General features: G+C 39.7%; 1 protein-coding gene across 5 annotated transcripts in view; it reads right to left on the minus strand.

The window, feature by feature from the left end:
* APBA1 (amyloid beta precursor protein binding family A member 1) overlaps positions 1–23533 on the minus strand; it is a 190692-nt gene that overhangs the window by 92959 nt on the left and 74200 nt on the right. Inside the window, exon 2 of one of the 5 annotated variants that reach the window (XM_073228631.1) lies at positions 3546–3600. The exons of the other annotated variants lie outside the window; for them this stretch is intronic. The gene's annotated coding sequence lies outside the window, so the exon portion shown is untranslated. The remainder of the gene's footprint in view (positions 1–3545; positions 3601–23533) is intronic. 5 annotated transcript variants of the gene reach the window in all.

Genomic DNA, 23533 nt, shown 5'->3' on the forward strand with positions numbered 1-23533 from the left:
CAAGAACATTTCAACATCACAAACTCATTTTGCTCGGAGAGAGTCCAGGCTTCTTTCAAACAGTAGTGGATGATTTAACCATGGAAACAAGTCTTAATATTTGCACAACTATTTTCCAGGGTGTGGGAGGAAATGAGCTATACTACTGGCTGGGCTGTTATACCCAGATTTTAAACATCCCTTGGGCTGCATGTAGTGGGAATAAAAGGAATGGTAACAACCTGGTGATCAGCGGGCACTGGATATCATATACTCTTCATCCTCCCTTAGACTCTGTGTGGCTACGGGACGTGTAGGGGCTGGGGCTACCCAAAAGGTCATTTATCCTTTTCATAAGCATCTCTTCTGAGTTATATAAAATCTTCATAAGTATACACTTACTAAAGTATTATATCATATAATTGTGCAGTAATTTGTTTGCTCACTTGGCAGCATTTTGAGAATGGATCATCTCACTATATACAAGAGCACAGAGAGAGAGGCATCTCTTCTACATATTGGCCTATTTGGGAGTATAATTGGTTCAACCATTGAGCAAGCATTTTGGCAATATATATCAAAATGTATCAACTTAACAAGGTCACATCAGAATCTTTGTTGCCTTTTTATAATCAAATTTTTTTAGAAATAAACCTTAAGTAACCTACCAGAGTAGAATGTTAGAGATGAGAAGGGATACTTCATGGTTGTTTTGACATTTCTGTGATTACTAGTGAGTTGAATGGTTTTTAAAATGCATACTGGCCATCTGGATTTTTTCCTTAGGGGATTGTTCATGTCCTCTGCTCACTTATCTATTGTGGCCTTACTGTTATTCACAAAAATTATGTGAGCTATTTAGGTAATGAGGATACTATCCATTTAACTGTCAAATTTTATAACCCAGGTGACTATTTTAATCTTATTCTAAAGAAGGAACCTAAAACAAGGGAGCAGTTCAGTGGCAAAAAGAAAGAAAAAAACCACCCAACTTTCACATTTATAGCTCAACATGAATTGCTACTTGAGCCTAAATCAGAAAAAGTTAGATAATTCTCCAACTAGGGGCCTCACATGCAGTCAATGAAGTCTTTCCCATGAACCCTTAAAGCCCAGCAATTACACAAACATAATCCAGATGAATCTATCCCTATCACATTGCCATATCCCTCTGCTTTGTATCAGTGGAGAATACTGAATTGGTTCAAATATACCTGGATGTGCAACAAAACCAGGTTTCCTTTGGTTAGTAAGACACGCAAAAGCATTTTACATCTTTGTTCAGTCCATACAGTAAAGCTTGAAACCCTAAGAGGAGAAATGGGGCACCAGATGCTGGATGCAGACACCAAGACCAGAACTTTGCCGACACAGTTGGACTGGACAGCCTCTCCAATTTGACACAAATGCAGCCAACCAAGACAGCCTCTATGGTAAGAACTCTGATGCCCAGGGGGAGTCTGTGACCAAGTACTGCTGTCACTTATTACTCTTTGCAAAGGGACCAATTGTTATCACCTTTAGAAAAATCCGAACCTGAGTATTACTTACTCCTTAGAGGTATGGGTGATGCTCACTCTCAATAGCTGCTTTAGCTATTCAATTATACTGTGAAATTAACTGTGATGGGTTGTTTCATTCCTTTTTTGTCAACCAAAAACACCCATGAGATGCATAATTTAGTGATCGAAGCCTTGATTTAAGAAAGTAAAGAAAGATTTTAGGAGACAGACTGATATCCAGTGTGCAAAAGCAGAGCGGAAAAGGAAATTAGCAAACATTCAGCTAAAATGTTCTCTGGGGCAGGGATTCATGGTAATAAATGGAACCGTTTCAAGCTTGAAGGAAAGTACCTGGGGGAGACAGCACAGATCGCTGCAGGGATCACTGCCTTTCATCAGCCTAAAAATGGAGCTGCCTGTAGAATTTTCAGGTCAGCAAAAGATCCAGAAGAGACACTAAAATCTAACTGAACAAGAGGCTAGCATGAATCATTTATAAAGAGTTAAGAATGCTATAGATTAACAAATTAGGACAATACACACCAAATCTAGAATATTATAACCACGATACTGATGTTATTGGTAAACCTGCCAAAAGCATATGAGACAATTAGATGTCTAAGTGAAGTCCTACAGTGCTCCTGGTAAGTCCTGTGCTTGCTAACTCACCACAGTAAGCTATGTGCAAGTCTTTACAGGGTCATACAGTTCTTTCAGCCACAACAAAGCATAGGTACTTATTGAATGTATTCAACACATAAAGTAGTAACTGTATCCAGGAAGAAAATTCTTTGACCCATTCTTCAACATCTTCAGATCAAGACTTCATACAACTTCTAGGGGTGAACTTCTGAGGACCAGGAACAATGAATAACCCCAAAGTCATCACAGAATCCTCCAACCTAATTTAAGATAAGCCTCTTCCTCTCCTGCCCCTGCTTCCTGATGCCCTGTCACCCCATATCAGAAGTGTTCATAAGTCCAAAGACGACTGATTATGGGAGAGTCTTAGCCACTGGTAACACCTTTCCCTTCTTTGAATACAGCTGTCTGTGAGTTGTCAAAAGATTAGCAAATGGGCAACAGGATAGGAAGGCAGTGGCAGATGTTTGGCCTGGGTGATTTCAGAACAGTGCAATAACTAGAAGTTTCAAACCAGGGAGTATAGGCTGCAGAGTATTTTTGTTTCATTTTATTGGTTTTGCCTTAAGAAGGCACATTGTCTCCTGTTTGTCACAAGCCTCAGTGCTCCCAGTTGTCTTATACTTTGTCTGGCTTACTCTTTATCTATACTTCTTTAGTGGCCTAATACATATACAATTTGGTAAATGATGTTTGTAGAGCTTGGAATGTATATGGCCTAACTATTGGGGCAGGGGTCTTTATATAGTCCAAATCAAGTTCATTAATAGTGTTGTTCAACTCTTCTACATCTTTGGTCATTTTCTATCTACTTAAGGTATTATTTTCTAAGGGATGTGCGTTAAAAATCTCCCACTTAATTATGAATTTGTCTATTTCTCCTTGTCATTATATCAAATTTTGCTTTATGTACTTTGAGGGTTCAGGCTAGGGATTTTTATCTTCCTTATGAATTATTCCTAAAGAATGTTTTTGCCTTTATGTTTTTGCACGATACTGATGGAATTATGTCAACTCTCATTAAAAAGTCTTCCTGATGTATCTATGCCTTTGGCTTTGTGAAATTTTGTTTGAGAGTCTCTTTTATAAATAGTATGGTAGAATTTCTGTCTTCTAATGTGTTATAAGTTATATCTGTTAACAAATTACATTTATATTATAATTACTAAATTTAATTGGACCTATTTCTTCCATTATTTTTTTCTATTTACCATGCTTTTCTCCTTTCTGGCTTACTATTAGATTGAATAACTTCTTAATTCTTATTTTACAATCAATCAATATGAAAGCTAGATATTCTGCTTCTATTGTACTTGTGACTACCTTAAATTTTTAACATTGAATCAGAGTTAATCAACATTTCTACCCTCCTCCAGAAAAAAGCAAGGATCTTAAAATGCTTTGACTCCAATGAGCACCTACCACATTCACTGGTTGTTATCAAGTGTTTTAATTCCATCTTGCTTTGAAGCCCCACCTGCCAAAGACATCATTATTGTTGTTAGTCAATGTTTATTTAAATGAAGCCTCTTATTTACCACTTTCTTTTCTCACTTCATTATTAAAACCCCCTCTGATCCTCTGGGTTCTAGCTCCTTCTTTCAGAAATTCATCTTTAGCAAGTTTTTACTGGGCATTTATAAAAGCAAACTTAAAAAGCCTTTATTATACCCTCTCTTTTAGAAAATATATCTTTTTTTTGGGAGGTCCATGTACATACAGGGAGGTATGTGATGTGCATGCATGCAAAGGGTTTAGCTCAATGAATTTTTGCGTGTACATCCAAGCAAATATCAGTCAGCTCAAGAGTTATAATATTTCCATCACACCAGAGGGTTCTCTCATGCCCCTTCTCAGTCAATACTCACCCCTCCCTTTTTGGACACTTACCACTACTGATTTAGCCTATTTCTTGAATTTCATATAAATGGGATCATATAGTAGGTACTCTTTTGTGCCTGGCTTCTTTCACTCTACATAATGTTTGTGAGATTACTGTTTTTCTCAGTAGTTTTTCCTATCACTGTGTATTCTATGCATTATCATACTGAAATAATGGTTTACAGGTTATGGAATTCCAGGTTGATAATTTTTTTCGCTTTTTGAAGATGCTATTTCAAGTCTTTTAGTCTTTATTGTTGCCAAAATGAAGTATGCTGCCAGTTGAATTGTTTTTCCTTTGCTGGCAATTTGACCTTTTTCTTGGTTTCTTTCTCCTTTCTGCTTATGTTTAAAATGTTCCTTTCATCTTTGGTGTTAAAAAATTTCCATAAATAACATCAAGGTGAGGATTTGTTTTTGGTAATGCTGAGAGAAAGGACAGAAGTCAATGTGTTCATCATTTTTTTTGTAATAAAAATATTTTTTTTATTGGCAAATAAAATACACATGTTTAATGTGTACAACTTATATAGAGATATACATATGAATTATATATATACTTATTACACAAAGATTGTGAAATAATGACCACAATAAGATAATTAATACATCCTTTACCACAGCTGGTACTTTTTTCCTTTATCCCTATGATTTTCTTTTTTTTTTCCTTTCTTTTTCCCCGCCCTTATCCCTCCCTTCCCACCCATCCTCCCCAGTCCCTTTCCCTTTGGTAACTATTGCTCCATTCTTGGGTTCGGTGATTCTGCTGCTGTTTGTCCCTTCAGTTTTCCTTTGTTCTTATGCTCCATATATGAGTGAAATCTTTGGTACTTGTCTTTCTCCGCCTGGCTTATTTCACTGAGCATAATACCCTCTGGTTCCATCCGTGTTGTTGCAAATGGTAGGAGCTGTTTTTTTCTTATGGCTGAGTAATATTCCATTGTGTATATGTACCACATCTTCTTTATCCATTCATCTACTGATGGACATTTAGGTTGCTTCCATATCTTGGCTATTGTAAATAGTGCAGCAAAAAACATAGGGGTGCATCTGCCTTTTTCAGCCTGGAGTGCTGCATTCTTAGGGTAAATTCCTACAAGTGGAATTCCTGGGCCAAATGGTAAGTCTATTTTGAGCATTTTGAGGAACCTCCATACTGCTTTCCACAATGGTTGAACTAATTTACATTCCCACCAGCAGTGTAGGAGGGTTCCCCTTTCTCCACAACCTCACCAACATTTGTTGTTGATTGTCATTTCGATGATGGCGATCCTTACTGGGGTGAGGTGATATCTCATTGTGGCTTTAATTTGCATTTCTCTGATGATTAGCGATGTGGAGCATCTTTAAATGTGCCTGTTGGCCATATGGATTTCTTCTTTAGAGAACTGTCTATTCAGCTCCTCTGCCCATTTTTTAATTGGATTATTTGCTTTTTGTTGTTGAGGTGTGTGAGCTCTTTATTTATTTTGGATGTCAGCCCTTTATCGGATCTGTCATTTATGAATATATTTTCCCATACTGTAGGATACCTTTTTGTTCTATTGATGGTGTCCTTTGCTGTACAGAAGCTTTTTAGCTTGATATAGTCCCACTTGTTCATATTTGCTTTTGTTTCCCTTACCTGGGGAGATATGTTCATGAAGAAGTCACTCATGTTTATGTCCATGAGATTTTTGCCTATGTTTTTTTCTAAGAGTTTTATGGTTTCATGACTTATATTCAGGTCTTTAATCCATTTTGAATTTACTTTTGTGTATGGGGTTAGACAGTGATCCAGTTTCATTCTCTTACATGTAGCTGTCCAGTTTTGCCAGCACCATCTGTTGAAGAGACTGTCATTTCTCCATTGTATGTCCAGGGCTCCTTTATTGTATATTAATTGGCCATATATGTTTGGGTTAATGTTTGGAGTCTCTGTTCTGTTCCACTGGTCTGTGGCTCTGTTCTTGTGCCAATACCAAATTGTCTTGATTACTGTGGCTTTGTAGTAGAGCTTAAAGTTGGGGAGCGAGATCTCCCCCACTTTATTCTTCCTTCTCAGGATTGCTTTGGTGGTTCCACATGAATTTTTGAACTATTTGTTCCAGTTCATTGAAGAATGCTGTTGGTAATTTGATAGGGATTGCATCGAATCTGTATATTGCTTTGAGCACGATGGCCATTTTGATGACATAAATCCTTCCTAGCCAAGAGTATGGGATGAGTTTCCATTTGTTAGTGTCCTCTTTAATTTCTCTTAAGAGTGTCTTATAGTTTTCAGGGTATAGGTCTTTCACTTCTTTGGTTAAGTTTATTCCTAGGTATTTTATTCTTTTTGATGCTATTGTGAATGGAATTGTTTTCCTGATTTCTCTTTCTATTAGTTCATTGTTAGTGTATAGGAAAGCCACAGATTTCTGTATGTTAATTTTGTATCCTGCAACTTTGCTGAATTCTGATATTAGTTCTAGTAGTTTTGCAGTGGAGTCTTTAGGGTTTTTTAGGTACAATAACATGTCATCTGCAAATAGTGACAGTTTGACTTCTTCTTTACCAATCTGGATTCCTTGTATTTGGTATTTGTTTGTTTTGTCTAATTGCCGTGGCTAGAACCTCCAGTACTAAGTTGAATAACAGTGGAGAGAGTGGGCATCCCTGTCTTGTTCCCGATCTCAGAGGAAAAGCTTTCAGCCTCTCGCTGTTCAGTATGATGTTAGCTGTGGGCTTATCATATATGGCCTTTATTATGTTGAGGTACTTGCCCTCTATGCCCATTTTGTTGAGACTTTTTATCATGAATGGATGTTGAATTTTGTCGAATGCTTTTTCAGCATCTATGGAGATGATCATGTGGTTTTTGTCCTTCTTTTTGTTGACGTGGTGGATGATGTTGATGGATTTTCGAATGTTGTACCATCCTTGCATCCCTGGGATGAATCCCACTTGGTCATGGTGTATGATCCTTTTGATACATTTTTGAATTTGGTTTGCTAATATTTTGTTGACTATTTTTGCATCTACATTCATCAGGGATATTGGTCTGTAGTTTTCTTTTTTGGTGGAGTCTTTGCCTGGTTTTGGTATTAAGGTTATGTTGGCTTCATAGAATGAGTTTGGGAGTATTCCCTCCTCTTCTATTTTTTGGAAAACTTTAAGGAGAATGGGTATTATGTTTTCTCTGTATGTCTGATAAAATTCCAAGGTAAATCCATCTGGCCTGGGGGTTTTGTTCTTGGATAGTTTTTTGATTACCACTTCAATTTCTTTGCTGGTAATTGGTTTGTTTAGATTTTGTGTTTCTTCCTTGGTCAGTCTTGGAAGGTTATATTTTTCTAGGCAGTTGTCCATTTCTTCTAGGTTTTCCAGCTTCTTAGCATATAGGTTTTCATAGTAGTCTCTAATAATTCTTTGTATTTCTGTTGGGTCCGTCGTGATGTTTCCTTTCTCGTTTCTGATTCTGTTGATGTGTGTTGATTCTCTTTTTCTTTTAATAAGTCTGGCTAAGGCTTATCTATTTTGTTTATTTTCTCAAAGAACCAGCTCTTGGTTTCATTGATTTTTTCTATTGTTTTATTCTTCTCAATTTTGTCTATTTCTTCTCTGATCTTTATTATGTCCCTCCTTCTGCTGACTTTAGGCCTCATTTGTTCTTCTTTTTCCAATTTTGATAATTGTGATGTTAGACTATTCATTTGGGTTTGTTCTTCCTTCTTTAAATATGCCTGGATTGCTATATACTTTCCTCTTAAGACTGTTTTTGCTGTGTCCCACAGAAGTTGAGGCTTTGTATTGTTGTTATTTGTTTCCATATATTGCTGGATCGCCATTTTAATTTGGTCATTGATCCATTGATTATTTAGGAGCAAGTTGTTAAGCCTGCATGTGTTTGTGGGCCTTTTTGCTTTCTTTGTACAATTTATTTCTAGTTTTATACCTTTGTGGTCTGAAAAGTTGGTTCGTAGGGTTTCAATCTTTTGGAATTTACTGAGGCTCTTTTTGTGGCCTAGTATGTGGTCTATTCTGGAGAATGTTCCATGTGCACTTGAGAAGAATGTGTATCCTGTTGCTTTTGGATGTAGAGTTCTATAGATGTCTATTAGGTCCATCTGTTCTAGTGTGTTGTTCAGTGCCTTTGTGTCCTTACTTATTTTCTGTCTGGTGGATCTGTCCTTTGGAGTGAGTGGTGTGTTGAAGTCTCCCAAAATGAATGCATTGCATTCTATTTCCGCCTTTAATTCTGTTAGTATTTGTTTCACATATGTTGGTGCACCTGTAATGCATGCATATATATTTATAATGGTTATATCCTCTTCTTGGACTGAGCCCTTTATCATTATGTAGTGTCCTTCTTTATCTCTTGTTACTTTCTTTGTTTTGAAGTCTATTTTGTCTGATACTAGTATTGTGATGCCTGCTTTTTTCTCCCTATTGTTTGCATGAAATATCTTTTTCCATACCTTGATTGTAAGTCTGTGCATGTCTTTGGGTTTGAGGTGAGTCTCTTGTAAGCAGCATACAGATGGGTCTTGCTTTTTTATCCATTCTATTACTCTGTGTCTTTTGATTGGTGCATTCAGTCCATTTACATTTAGGGTGATTATTGAAAGGTATGTACTTATTGCCATTGCAGGCTTTAGATTTGTGCTTTCCAAAGGTTCAAGGTTAGCTTCTTTAGTACCTTACTGTCTAACTTAACTCACTTATTGAGCTATTATAAATGCAGCCTGATGATTATTTCTCTCCCTTTTTATTCCTCCTCCTCCATTCTTCATATGTTGGGTGTTTTATTCTGTGCTCTTTTTAGGTGTGCTCCCATCTAGAGCAGTCCCTCTAAAATACCCTGTAGAGGTGGTTTGTGGGAGGCAAATTTCCTCAACTTTTGCTTGTCTGGGAATTGTTTAATCCTTCCTTCATATTTAAATGATAATCGTGCTGGATACAGTATCCTTGGTTCAAGGCCCTTCTGTTTCATTGCATTAAATATATCATGCCATTCTCTTCTGGCCTGTAAGGTTTCTTTTGAGAAGTCTGATGATATCCTGATGGGTTTTCCTTTGTAGGTGACTTTTTTTTCTCTCTGGCTGCCTTTAATACTCTGTCCTTGTCCTTGATCTTTGTCATTTTAATTATTATGTGTCTTGGTGTTGTCCTCTTTGGGTCCTTTCTGTTGGGAGTTCTGTGTACTTCCATAGTCTGAGCAACTATTTCCTCCCCCAGCTTGGGGAAGTTCTCAGCAATTATCTTCAAAGACACTTTCTATCCCTTTTTCCCTCTCTTCTTCTTCTGGTACCCCTATAATGCAGATATTGTTCCTTTTGGGTTGGTCACACAGTTCTCTTAATATTGTTTCATTCCTGGAGATCCTTTTATCTCTCTCTCTCTGAGTCAGCTTCTATGCATTCCTGTTCTCTGGTTTCCATTTCATCAGTGGCCTCTTGCATCTTATCCATTCTGCTTATAAATCCTTCCAGAGTATGTTTCACTTCTGTAATCTTCCTCCAGATGTCTGTGATCTCCCTCTGGACTTCATCCCTTAGCTCTTGCATATTTCTCTGCAGCTCTGTCAGCATGTTTATGATTTTTATTTTGAATACATTTTCAGGGAGACTGGTTAGGTCTATTTCCTTCTCAGGTGTTGTCTCTGTCATTTTTGTCTGTCTCAGATTTTGCCTTTTCATGGTGATAGAGATAGTTTGCAGAGCTGGGGCAAGTGACGGCTGGGAGAATGTCCCTTCTTGTTGGTTTGTGGCCTCCCTCTCCTTGGAGAACAGCTACCTCTAGCAGCCTGTGCTGGGCAGCTGCACGCAGACTGGGTCTCTGATTCTTGCCCAGCCTCTATGTAGTTTAGCTCCGCATTTGCTGTGGGTGTGGCTTGCCTCAGGCTGCTGCTCTGATATGGCAGAGCCGTGTAGGAAGGGGAATGGCCGGGAGGCTGTTTATCTCTGTGAGGGGCCTCTGAACTGCCCTGTGGCACAGGGGGTTGGGATGCCCAGAGTTCCCCCGGATTCCCAGCTGCTGGGCTAAGTGTCCCGGGATGCTCCCATCCAGCTGTGGGGTCCCTGTCCCTTTAAGACTTTCAAAAAGCACTTGCTTTTCTTTGTTCCCGGGGCGCTGGCTGCAGGGACCTGCTCAGAAGTCTTACTGTCCTGTTTCCCTAGTTTCCAGCACCCCACGCACTGTGTGTCTGCGCTCTGGTGCAGGTGGCTAGGACTGGGCGTTCAGCAGTCCTGGGCTCCCTCTCCCTCCCTGCTCCGACTCCTCTCCTCCCGCTGGGAGCTGGGGTGAGGGGCACTCGGGTCCCGCCGGGCCGGGGCTTGTATCTTACCCACTTCGCCAGGTGCTGGGTTCTCGCAGGTGTGGATGTACCCTGGCTGTTGTCCTGTGTCTTCTGGTCTCTCTTTTAGGGAGAGTTGTATTTGTTGTATTTTCAAAAATATATATGGTTTTGGGAGGAGATTTCCACTGCTCTACTCACGCCGCCATCTTGGCTCCGCCTCTCAATGTGTTCATCATTTTGAGGACTTATAATTCAGGTAAAGACAATCTCTCTAGACTTCTGCCATACTGGGGTAGATTTGGAGCCCACACCATTATATGGAATGAATTGATGGATGGAATTTTTCAAGTCCCCTTCTTGAAAAAAGAGTGACCCTCTTTTTTAATATGTATAATATTATACTATATAATATATATAACATAATAAAGCTGAGGAGCTCAGCTTTAAATAGGGTTTAAGTTTTAGTTTCCTGCTTGCAAAGAACCAGTCACATCTACTGTCCCTGCAGGCACGTGAATTAACACAGGGTCTATTTGGATCCAGGGCCCTCAGGGCCACATTTTTATCTGACTCCTTTGAGCTCCCACTTCCTTTCTCACACCTGGTGATTCCCTTTGTTTCTTTTGATCTGGATTGTTACGACATTTTTAGAAAGCATATTTTAACCAACTTTTCTATTTGTTTGTGGTTAAAGGAGACTTTGCAGAGCTTTGTCCACCATGTTGTCAGAATCTGAATCTGCTTCTCTGTCACCATTTATCCAGCTGGCCCTGATGGGCTTAGCTGCAGTTTCCTCAGTTCCAAAAACAAGATGATAAAAATTCTTACCACAAAGGGCTCTTGTGAGTATAGAGTATGCTAATGCATTGCAAGCCCTTGGCTCAGTACCTTAGGAAGCACTCATCAATAACTATTAATATTATGTAACCTTGTATAATGATGTTATTAAATTTGTTAATTTGCCTACCTAGGAATCATATTTATGTACAAGTTGATGCTACTTGTACATAAACCTGAAAAGTACTTTCATGGAAGAGAAACAAACTGAATAATAGTTAATTACAATAATATGAACTCTGTTTATGTGGGATATATGATGTTGCTCTTTATAAATGCTGCCCTACAAAAGTCCCATGTTCTCATGTTTTATACATTCTGGGATAAATTTGCAAAGTTTGGAGAAAATCCTTGAAAGTCAGAGAGAGAACACTGGCACTTTGCTTCCTCCAGGGTGTCAGGCAACGTACTTGATCCCTTCATCAAGGAAGTTGCCATGATAAATAGATGAACTGAACAGGGACGTAACTGGTTTATGTGGTGGTGTGAGCTCCTTTAATGAACTGCAGACCAGGAATAAACAGTTCACTGACTGGGTATGAGGATCACAGTTAGAAGAGTGTGGCCTTAGGGGCATTTTAGCAGGATCATAAAAGTGATATTGTTCCATCATATCATAGACAAATTTTCACAAATGCCTAGGGTGCCTAAATGGTTTTCTTGGCTTCACTGGAGATGGATGGTAATTATAGATTTGCTTTGTTTATGTCACCGTATTCCTATTATGTTAATATGTGTGTGCAAATTAGTTAGTAGTTTAAAACCTATACATACTTAAGGTACTCTACAAGAAGATATGTCAAAGAAATAATCAATCCTCCCATGTTTCCTTCCATATGCTACATCTGTAGCTTTTCTTCTTTCTTCCTAATTACAACCCTTAAATAGAATTCGTGCCTCATATCGAATTTACCGAGTATCATAATTCCTCCAGGTGGTAAAGATACCTCGAGACAAGCGCTGGGCACAGAAGCGCAGGGCATAAATCTGCAAAGAAGTAAAAAGCTAACCTTTGCAAACAATATGGCTTCTCTCTCACTTACCAACTTTACATTTCCCTGTATGGCCCCGGAAGATGACTGGTTAGCCAGAGACGGGTAAGATTCCTCAAGGGAGGAACAACCTAAGACAGGCACAGTTGCAGGGGGGCCATCAGGTGAGAATTTGGGGATCAACAGAGGTGAGGCTCAGAACCTCACCCCCGCCTGCTTTGAGAGAAATCTTCTGCATCCGTGGATGTTTTGCTGCCCTTGTCTAGCCTGGATTAATACTTAGTCCATAGGCACACACCTGATCATCTGATCATCTACATTTGCCCTCTTACAGCACTAAACTATGTTTTCTACCTTTATCTTGCATCTACCTACCACTTCAGCATTTTACTAAAAATAAAAATAATAATAATAATAAAGGGAGAAATGTGGGATCCACATATAAATCAAGTACAAAAATCAAACGAATATTCATATTTGACCTGATTGTTTGTAGGTCATAATGCGTGATCAAAACCGAAAGTTTCTGTGATGACTGCCCTTGTACTGTTCACCATGTAAGAATTTATTCACTATGTAAGAATTCATTCACCATGTAAGAACTTGTTCATTATGCTTCAGAAGATTGGAGACTGACGAGAATTAGACTTGAGATGGATTAATGATTGTACATTGAGCATTGATCCCCCTTTACTGAATTTTATTGTTGTTAACAACCATTTGATCAATAAATATAAGAGATGCCCTCTCAAAAAAAAAAAAAAGTGATATTGTTGTATAGGAAGGAAACTGTTCTTTCCTCAGAAAGGGATGGTCAGGGAATGAGTTAAGCAATAACCTTAGGTGGAGAACCAAACTAATTATACTACATAATCAGAGAAAGGTCATTATTGGTTTATAATGAATGAGTCAGTATCTGCCTACAGTCCAGAGGTCCACAAGAGTTTTGACTGTAGCTGATTTTGGGATCTACATGGATCTGCCAATCCTACAATTTATCATTCGTGGGTCTAGGGGACACTGAGGTGACTATGATTACAATATTCATTTCTACTATTTCTCGCTCTAATTGTTTTTTTGTTAGGAGGTGATAATTCTCCTCCATTAATTTTTTTTCATTATTTACAAACAAACAAACAAACAAACAAAAGCAGCAGTTGGACTGACTTGCTGTACTTCTCAAGTTGATCTAATAATATTTTCCATGTACATTCAGAAGGAATTGGATTGCTACTGTAAGGTCAAATCAAACATGAAATGCAATTCAGAAGCAGTTTTTAAGTGTTATAATGGGATAGCCAGAGAATTAAACCTTATGGTGCAAATATTACTGACACTCTGAAACTTATCCCAGTTTTTCTACTTGAATTTCTGCTTTAGTCAAAACTTATAAAGATCAATTCAAGGACTATGAAAAAACTCCAACTCCCCTACCCCCCAAAAAACCAACAATATTGTGTGTACATAGCCTGTTGCAAAGAAAATACTACACTTGATCTGCTCAAACAGACATTTTAAATTATGGGCTTAAAAATACAATAATCTTAAAATTCCGAATAAAAAAATAGTGAAATTAAAAATAGTATAATAAAACAGTATTGGTAGACTTGAACACCACAGAAAATATTGTTATGAAATTTACTATAACTGTCAATTCCAAAAGGTACTGTTTACAGAATTTACCTGATTACTTTGGAAATGACTGTTTTCTAAATCTTGAACAGAAGTCACAGTTACCTCACTATGTCTGAAGCCTTCAGTTCATCTCTGCTATTGGCATCAGCATGGGTCACAGTGTGGGCCAGTCCACTGGAAAACTGAAACCTCCCTCCACACAAGTCTTAAGTCTATCTTATTCTCTCTATATAAAGTCACCTGAATTTGGCAAGACTCTTGAAATCAGAATTATATATATATTCTTCCATTTTTGGTTATATACCATTCTTCACAAATTTAAGAAAAAGTGTATCTCTACCCAGCTTGTCATTTTCTCAGTTAAAAATGACTTTTGCTTTCCCCATCCACTCAAAATGGACTTGGAAATTAAAAAGATTTTACTATTAAATTTCTCTTCTACTATCACCAGCAGAGGAGATATCATCAAAACTCCTTTTCTAGAATGATTACCAGTGAAAAGCTGTCCTGTATTAGCACAATTTTCATCAAGGTCCAATTTAAGGTCTACTTTCTGTTTTCTGAAATAAAAGACATTCTTAAATTCAAAGGTAGAAAAGGTTAATACATCAGTTAGTATATGAGTTATGGCTACCAAATAAAGCACCCAGACCACCCCCTATGTTATATCCACAGAGAACACATTGGCTCGTATCATTCCCAGTTTACTGATTCCTTGGTTTAAAAAAAAAAGATTGTAGAAAGATGTGTCTGTCCATCCATCCGTCAAGATTAAGATCACTCTGAAGAAACCAAATCCTTCCAGATTAACTGCTCTGGATCTTGGGGTTCCCAACACTCAGGTGGACAGTTTCTCCAAGATGTTTGAGAAAACAGGAAGCCTTTAGCTGTGCCAAGGACTGATTATTTTCATAGCACCCAGTGACTTTTGTTAATATAAAAGTCACTGGGATAAAATGTCAAGAAATACAAGCTGCCCACTTTGAAAACAAATAGTGAGGCCTCTCCTTAATGTCAGTTCTCAATAAAGTGTGTGTGGTGGCATTCATTTGACGGCAACAGACTGTTTTCTGGTAATCATGTTCTATTCCCTGAGGCATCAGCCTCATGATGTGCACATAAAATGTAACTCCCCGAACTCTGAATTCCAGATGCTCCATCCAAGCATCCTCTCCTGACCTCTGTACTTTTTCATCACCACCTCTCCGTTTCAGGAGCACAGGCTGGCAAAGGTCCATGGAACTCATACCCTAATGCAGTTTATCTGAAAAGCAGTGGAAGCACAGGGGCAATTTCATCACCGTGGCGATGCTTTGAAACCCAGTGACAACTCTAATGGCATTAATACGTAATGACAATCTCAAGAGCTTGATGAATATTAATAACCTGATCAAAGAGCAATATTTAAAAACAAAGAGCACGTCTTCGCTTTTGACTGCAGTATTTCTGAATTGTAAAAGGCCCATTTTCCCATCATTTTTGTAGGTTACTGAGTGCATTTCAATAAGGTAGACTTGACATTGCTTCTGATGCGAGGGTGGGAGGCCACAAAGGGTTTTTATAATCTTTATACTCTTCTTCAATGGACAAAAGTGAAACTCATGATTCCAATCTATCAATTTTTAAATAACTATAGTAAATAACTACCATGTGCTCAAGAACAGGGCTAGAATTTTTAGAAGTAAGATGTAGGAGGCATCATTCACATCTTCAAGGAGCTTACACTCAAATTGGGAAGATTACTACAAGTCAAACAATTAGAATATATTATAAAATACTTCATGTCTGCCCTGTGCCAAGGAATCTGCTAGCCCCGAGGAATAAAAAGACCCAGATCCTTTTATTCCCTACCTGGGAGCAATGGACAAGTGTGCAAGGACAATAAAGTAATGGTAACAAAACAACAATAACAGTGATTGAGATTCAGTGAGGACTTACTATATATTAATATTAATGGGCCTGGCATTGCATGGGCTATCATGGGTGAGAGGGGGAGTAAAATCAGTTCTCATTCTGAGCAGTCAGAATACATAATATTACTACAATCAAGTCTTACCAAGGATGATCAATTCTGCTTTAGACAAGTAATGGTTCATTAGATGTTTGCTTTTGCACAGCCATACCTCTGGTTTAAGGAAATCTCAACTCTCTGTAACATTTAGTAACCCTTTTGAAGCCCTATGAAATACTTCTTTTCCCACCCCTGAGCTTTACTGAGATATAACTGACATGCAATATATTATATAAGCTTAAGGAATACAACATACTCAGTTGATATTTGTATGTATTGTGAAAAGATGATCACATTAGGTTAGTCAATGCATCTATGACTTCACAAAGCTACAATTGTGTGTGTGTGCTGTTTTGAGAACTTTTAAGATCTACTCTCTCAGCAACTTTCAAATAAACAATATTGTTAACTACAGTTACTCTGCTGCACATTACATCCCCAGAACTTCCTCATCTTACTCAAACTTACTCACATGGAAGTTCATACACTCTGACCACCTTTACCTATTCCCTGCCCACCTCCTGAAATATCACTTATGTGAATTCAGTGAAAAGGCTGCAGCTCAAGTCCGTAAGAAAAAAAGGCCCAGGTTCCTTTGTGGCTCCTCGTGTAGCACAGGCACCACGAGAAGAAAGCATTCTACAGTGCTTCCTAATCCTGAAGTAAGAAACAGAAAACAACACTGATTATTTACCTGCAGAAGCCTCCAAACAGCTGCAATGTGAAGGCAACTGGAAACACCTGTTGGGCAGAGCCCTGTTCTCCCATATCAGCCTGGTGGCCACCTTTACACAGGCCCTCCCACTAGTTGGGGGGTGGCCTCGCCCCCAGTCTCAGAATGCTCAGGGTGGCCGGTCTCTGCCCGCGCCTCACCCCAGCCACTGCAGGGGGAAGGAGGGCCATGGGCCTGGTATTCAAGCATACATCTGATGGGAGCCCTTAGGCGGGCAGAGGGCTGTTCCTCAGTTCTCTCTCTGCACAGTCCCCCTGAGCCATCCCATCCATTCTCATGGCCTTAATTATCTGCATGCTAATTCGCCCAGGACCTATGCCTTCACACTTCTCTTCATGGGGCTCTTACCAGAATATCCACAGCTCCATCTGCCCAAAGATCAACTGGCCGTCTCTCCCTCCCACCACATTTCTTCTTCGATGTGATACTATTTACCTTGATAAACGGTTCCCACCCCCATCCCTCCCAGAGCAGCCCCCTGGCAGCTGGCGGCAGTTCATCTTCTTCCCTCGCACTCCATATCCTATCATTTGTCCAGTCTTCTTGCCCCACCTCCTACACACAGTTCAAACCTGCCACTCTGCCCGTACCCAGGGTACAGTGTCCATTCCCATGTACTCTACGCAGTAGCTCCTCCCTGTTCTCTTCTTGCTCTCTTCCAGAACATTCTCCACTGTGCAGTCAGGCTGATCTTTTCTAAAATGCAGCTCAATCATACCTTGCTGTTCCTTAAAATGTTCTTTCTCCACTGCTCTGTGGGTAATGACCCCAGCTCACCGTGGCCTCAAGGTCTGCATGCTCAGAGCCCACCACCCAGCCATCCCACCTTCGTCTCTCATTCCCACCCTCTGCTCCCTGCTCCTGTGCTGGGCATGTATCCGAACTCTACTCCACCTCTTTGCCTGACCAGCTACAGCTCATCTTTGAGAACTCAACCTTTCTGCAAAGATTCTTCCCTTAACTTCCCCAGCCTGAGGGGGGGTCTTCATGTTATACACCCCACAGCAACATATACTCCTGCTTTTAGAACAAGACTAGGGATGTCACTAACAATGTCCTCATCTGTAAAACCTCCTCCTTGCCCTGGGTGTGCAGCCCTCCCCTGCGCGGCTCACGACACTAACCCAATGGGCTGTAGTTAACCATCTGCCTGGTGGTTTCCACACCAGACTGCATGCTTCTTGAAGGCACATCCTTTGTCCTTTATCCACCACTCCCCAGTGTCTAGGGTAGTACTTAGGACATGTTGGTGCTTAATAATCCGGCTGAAGGAAGGATGATGAAAATGCTCTGAAAGCTATTCTTAAAAATATAAATCTGATCATGTCACTTTCCTGCTCAGTGGCTTTGCATCTCACTTAGAATAAAATTCAAAGTCTTTTTAATGACCAATCAAGCTTTGCACAATTTTGCTCCTGGCTCTTTGACCTATCTTCTAAAGCTGCCCTTTCTGTCTCTCAAACACATCACACTCATTGTCACATCTGGGCCTCTGCAACTGCCGTTCCTCCACCTGGAACCATCTTCCCCCAGAGGTCGCTACCCAGCTGCAGCCAGGCCTCTGCTCCGAAGTTTCCCTGCCAAGCCTGGCTCAAATAATAGCAGCCCCTCCTCACCCAACATAGCTTCCAACCTCCCGGCCCTGATTTGTTTCTTCATGGTGTGTTATCACCTGACATGAGATATTTGCTGTTTGTTTACCGCCTGCCTTGTCCTACTTAAGTGTCAGGCTTGAGAAGCCTGAATCTTTGTCTGTGTTGTTCCTGCTTGTATTTCTAGCTGCTAGAACAATGCCTGGCAACTAGTAGGTATGCAATAAATATTTGCTGAATGAATGATGGATAAATGCTTGAATTTGAATGGCTTATGTACTTTGGTACTGTTTGAATTATTTTAAATGATTGTTTATAATAATAAAAAAGGTATAGGTTCTAGTTGAATCCATTCATTCAACGAGTATTTACTGCATTCTATATATGGCAGCAGAACGCAGAGGAGGAATCAACCACTTGCATACAGAAGAAACAATAGTGGAATGGGCTCTTAAAGATGAGCAGACAGCTGCCAGATAGAGAAGGGAGCTCTGCACAGAAGGTCGCAGCAGCAAAGGGAAGGCAGGGGACATGGAACTTCTTCTGACACTAAGCGAACTCCTGCCACCCCCACTGCCACCCAGCACAGAGCCATTCACTTAACTCGAATCGTTAATCTGTGTGCTTTCAACATTCCTCATTAACCTTGAATCCTGGGTTTGGACTCCATCTTCCCAGGTCGGTCTGACTAATGCAGTGATTCCGAATAGGTAGATGGATCAGAATGAGCTGGAGGACTTCTTCAAATGACAGGAGGGCCCTGGACATCCTGTGTGTGGGACTCCCCTGACTTTTATGTTCCACCTTGAACTTCTCTGCCCCATGACTCTGTGCCCTGGCGGGAGGGCTGCAGCCCTCAGCTTGGAGGAGGCAGGAGACTAACCAAGACCCTTGGGCCTGTGTGGGCATCCCGGGAAGGGCTGGCTTGCACTGGCTGTGCCTCCCTCCCATTTCCAGACTTCATCTCCTTCAGGAAATCCACACCCCACCCCCGACGCAGAAGTAGATTTATGTCTTTTGCCAAAACTGCTTAGCCACCACACTAGGAGAATGCATGCCAGGTCCACTTTGCACCTCCGGTGGCATGGCCAACCGAACTACTCAGGTGGAAGACAATGTAGGAATGCTTTCCACTTACAGAAGAGCAGCTGAAGTCGCTGGGATTCCCTGACAATGTCGCACGTGCCTGTGTGAAAGTTCTCATTTCTCAGAGCTCCTAATCAGAGTTGGCTGTGATGACACTTCAACAAAGGGGGAAAAAAACCTCATGGAAAATCCAGAGCCTTCTTTTAGCTGCTAGGTAAATTACTCTCATTTCAAAATTGAAATCTGGGGAGAAAGAATCTAGCTAGTGTGTATTTTAGGGACCTAACACATTATCTAAAATGGGGAAAAACAAATTACATCTTCTACTTAGTTCATATAAGAATAAAGCATGCATTATATCACATGTAACCAACAGAAAAAGAACCAGCCTTCCCCAACCATGCTTTTGGTCACCTCCTCTAGAACTTTAAATATATTCTCCCTTCCTCTAGCCCCTCTCATTTTCAAGCAGCAGTGGAAGAGATCATATAAAAACCGTAAAAGCCATTTCTCTAAGTACTTCCTGATATAGTCACATCAAGTTGTAGATAGGCAAATCCACTAACGCTTTGTTTATATACAGTGTAGTGACCAAGAGTGATCTCTGCTACTTAACACCTGCGTGTTCAATGTTCTATGCCTGTTTTCTAACATGTCTCACCATGATATTAACAGTGTCTACATTATAGAGTTATTGTAAGGACCAAAAGAAATAATATGGGTAAAGGGTTTAGGATAGTGTCTGGCATGCAGTAAACAATACAAACACAGTAGCTTTTCCACATGACACCCAACTGAGCACTTTAGAGGTATATGTGAGCCAGTGCATAAGAACCAGATTTCCCAGGAAGGTACTCTCTACAGTCTGATATGTCTCAAAATCTAGCTATGGAAAAGGATGGTCAAAGACAAAAGGGGGGAAACAGGAAAGAGCAAATATTGGACAATTTCTGTCTTATAATCACTTAGCTATGGAGCAGGCATCCTGTAGTGTTGCTGTTTGACCTTCTGTGGTGCTTTCCCCCCAAAAAGAAAAGTTAACTCAGTCACCTCTCCACAGAGACTTAAGTTTTTCATTCAGGTGTGGTGGCTTCACAGACACCTATACACCCACACCCACATGCCGTATCACATCACACCACATCACACCCCTAAACTGGGTTCTAAAAGAAGTCATTTTCATGTAAGAAATGAAAGTCAAGTGGATTTTGTCAAGTGCCAAGGCTATATGAAAGAGGCTATATATAAGAAATTGTTATATACATATATATATATTTCTATATATTATTGTGTGTGTGTATCTGTATCTGTGGCTCTTAACTGGGAACGACTTTGTCCTCCTCCCTCTTCCCATTACATTTGTCAGTGTCTGGAGCTGTTTGTGACTGTCCCCAGTATCTGTGAGTTGAGTGTCGCTGGCATGTAGTAGGTAGAGCCCAGTGATGCATCTAAACCTCCTACAGCGCACAGGACAGCCTCCCACACAAAGAATTATCCAGCCCAAATGCCAACAGTGCTGAGGCTGAGAAACCCTGAAAAAAATGTACATGTACTTCTACAATTATTGAGTGTGGCTGAGGCAACACTAGAAATTTCTATGAACCTGAAGAAACAGAAAGCTTTGTCCACAAGGCTTAGCATTCTTCTTGTTAAATAGGACTCTGCTCTAGGGGTGAAAGCCAGGCTTAAAATAGGAAAAAAAAATTATCCCCTGCTTTCTTCTGGGATAACACTAATTCAAAAGTGGCTTACTAGAGTCTTTTTTTTTTCTTACTGGAGTCTTTTTTTCTTTCTAGGCAGATAAGAACAGCCTGAAACAAGCTCCAGAAATAATTGAATCAAATTGCCAGGCGTGCACTCTGCATTGTGGGTGAGTGACATTGTAAATTCTTGTTCCCCTGCCAGGTGGGTCAGAATTGAAGGAGAGGCTTCAATGTTTTCTAAGAGAACCATTAGAAAACATTAGAAAACATTAGAATATTAATCAGGCCTTTGAGAAGCTTGAGAAGGTACTTACCTCAACGCCTCTCCTACCACAGAGGGGGTGGTGCAGTCATCATTCACACCAATGGGAACATGCCCAGGTTTTAGGACCTAAAGGCTTCATAGCACATTTTAGAAGAGTCACTTGCTTTATGAAATAGAAGCATTTACTTGAAGATAAAATGTATTGAATGCCTACCGTGTGCCAGGTAGTGAGGACACAAATGAGAGTGAGACCCAACCCCCAACCTTCAGTGGCTCAGGATGGCACAACAAATGAATAACAGGGTCATATCACAAGGGCAACTGTTCAATGTTCAGAAATCCAAGAGAAAATGCGGAAGAGTCGTTATCTGGGGTAAAGGAAGGCATCCTGGAAAAGGGGATCTGTTCCTTACATTTTGGAGGAGGAAGAATGTTTTCCAGATATATTTGGTGGGATGGGCAAAGGCTATGGCTGCGCAAAGGCACTGAGGTGTCAGATGGCACTGCATGCTCAGGATGCTCAACATCCTGGATTTCTGGTGCTGAGTGTACTCCTGTGGGCAGGGAGATCTCCTGGGGGATGTTTCTGGAAATATGGGCTGCAGCCTAACAATCACAAGTTTGATGATATAAAGTTAAGTTCTCTCATTGTCGTATAGGCTTATTTTTAAGACAGTTTATAATATCATAATCTATCCTTTATGTTCAATTCAAAATGACTTTCTAAAGATATCTTGGTTACCTTTAACCATTTTTCTGATATTTAGGGATTTGTAAACAAATATAATTTATGATAAAATGATTCTTTAAAAGAGGGCTAAGTAAATTTTTTTGTAATGGAAAAAAAAGCTATCATCCTTGTTTGGTAGGTTTTTCAAGGAGCTCTGCTTTGATAGAGCAGACCCTGTCACTCTTTTACAGCCACCTCTCACACAACTAACAAGTTAAATCTTCATATATCATGTATATTCATAATACAAGTGTGTTATATATGTATATATAATATAGTAATTATATCCTCTCCCTACATAATATTGTAGGTGCCATATACAAACATGAATGGGTTATAAACTTAACATTTCACTTTCAGAGCCATGGATTACTAAAGCCTCTGATTAGAGTCTCAGTTTTCCTTCTTGGTTTGTTTATGACTATGTTCTGAATAAAAAAAATAGGCAATAAATCAACACGAACAATATCAACCTAATAAAACAAGTCTCTTCTGGCATTTATTACTTTTACATTGACAAAGTAATTCTCCAACTCTCAGATGGGAGTGGAAGAGTGGACGCCATAAGGCAGTCTTCTTGCACCACGTAGGGATTTCTGCTTGAAAGCACAATTCTCCACTGCTTTGGGGCTGCACTGTCACTATTACACTGTGCTTTCAAAAGCAACAACATGGGGAGGGCACTGTTGAGGATTTCTCTATCTCTTTCTCTTCTTATTTTTCAGTGTGCATTTTCTCCAATCCCAAACCCTGGACTGGATGTCAAACAGAAGCACAATTTTATTATTAACTGGGAATTCTGCCAATTGTGAAGTGCTGAAAAAATGTTCATTGCTGGATTAATGCCAAGGGCTGAAACATTTTAAAATACAAAGTCCTGAAAATAACCACATTAGAGAAAATAAAAGCAGAAACTGCCTATAACCCCAGAATTATTAATGTTTCTTATGCAAATTTTACATAGTTGTAATCCCAAAGCCCACATCATTTTACATTCTTGTCTTTTATCCCCTTAAATAATTATTTGTCTATATGGTGGATTATACAGGCACTAAATTTTATGTTTTCTGAGAATACTTAATGGCAACCAAGGGGAAGTGCTTTTAATACAATGGTAAATAATAAATACAAGATACAAAACTATATTACTTACAATCCTGATTTTTTTATGTATGTGCATACACACACACACACACACACACACACACACAGAGAGATAGAAAGAAGTTACCAAAATATTACAGTGGTTATTCTTGGATGGTAAGATTACTTTTTTATTATCACTTTTCTGAAATTTTCAGTTTCATTTTATACTGGAAAATGTTCTAAATATTACATTACATTTTTCTCATGTTTCTAGTGTCAATGACTATCATTCTAATGTTCTAACAATATTCCATGGAATGGTCATAACTTTTTTACTTAGTTCTCTTCTGTGGGAAAATGGAGGCCATTTCTCATTTTTGGCTATTACAACTCATGCTTTGAATATCTCCCTGGCTCCATATCCAAGCTGCTTTATGTGCAAAACGAGGCTTCAGTGACCTGACCTCTACCCACTGTCGGCCTCAGGGCAGGGCTAGGCAGACAGGCATAGCGGTTGGACATTCTAGTCAGAATCCTGCCCTGCTGCTTCATAGCATGGACATGGACTGAAACAAAATGTGACAATGGATATAGAGTTCC

This window comes from Manis javanica, chromosome 2 (assembly GCF_040802235.1).
Source record: "Manis javanica isolate MJ-LG chromosome 2, MJ_LKY, whole genome shotgun sequence".
Taxonomy (NCBI): Eukaryota; Metazoa; Chordata; class Mammalia; order Pholidota; family Manidae; genus Manis; species Manis javanica.